The sequence below is a fragment of the Tupaia chinensis genome, unplaced genomic scaffold, assembly GCF_000334495.1.
Source record: "Tupaia chinensis unplaced genomic scaffold, TupChi_1.0 Scaffold000238_1, whole genome shotgun sequence".
Classification (NCBI taxonomy): domain Eukaryota; kingdom Metazoa; phylum Chordata; class Mammalia; order Scandentia; family Tupaiidae; genus Tupaia; species Tupaia belangeri.
The window spans coordinates 3,300,373-3,301,241 of NW_006159716.1; the positions used below are offsets into that span (position 1 = coordinate 3,300,373).

Consider the following 869-nt stretch of genomic DNA (forward strand, 5'->3'; position numbering starts at 1 on the left):
CTGATCCCGGTGTGGGACCTGTCGGACGCCCCATCACTTTCCCGATCCCAGGGGCTGGTGAGCCCTGTGGTGGCATGCGGCCCCCATGGGGCCTCCTTCCTGAAGCCCTGCACCCTCACGTTCAAGCACTGTGCCCAGCAGCCCAGTCACGCCCGCGTCTATGGCAGCAATACTACCTTGCTCGACACCAAGGCCTGGAAGCCACTGGGAAGGCCAGGGGCCCACACCTCCCGGGACGAGTGTCGCATCCTCCTCTCCCACTTCAGGTAGGCACGTGCCCACTGGCCTGTCTTCCTGCTGCTGTCTCTCTGGGGCTCTTTCCTTTCCCTTTTCTCCCTCTGCCTCATCCTCATCTCTCCATATGGAACTGCCCCTTTTTCTATCTTGCAAATAATCTTTATTTGCGAGAAGGTCTGGGAACCCCTTGTCCCCCTGTGTCCCTCTGCGGGCCCTCTGTCTTAATGTCTGTGGCAGTTTGCCACATTCCAGCCGTGCCCAGAACCTGCCATCTCTCTGCCCGTCTGTACCCATCTTACTCCACTCCTGTCCACAGGGGACCTGTCCCATCCCCACCTCCATCTCCCCCAAATTGTCTTTCTTTACTCTGTACCTCTATTCTAGACTGTCCCCCGAACTGTGGCACAGTTCTACATGACGGCTTGCTTCTCATGCCTGTCCTCCACCTCCTCGTCACTCTAGGATCTGAGATCCTCTGCCTCCCAGTCTCCTTGCCACCCCATCAACCGGGCAGGACCATGTGCAGGCCCCTCCCAAGCACGGCGACCACCTACCCAGTCTCCTCTGCTGCAGAACACCCACTGGCTCTGCCTGTCACCCCCACCCCATGGCCACCCGGGTGTCTCCTCACT

The 869-nt window shown here is 59.6% G+C and overlaps 1 protein-coding gene across 1 annotated transcript in view; it reads left to right on the plus strand.

The window, feature by feature from the left end:
* UNC5CL (unc-5 family C-terminal like) overlaps window positions 1-869 on the plus strand; it is a gene marked incomplete in the record, with an annotated part of 19,144 nt that overhangs the window by 12,265 nt on the left and 6,010 nt on the right.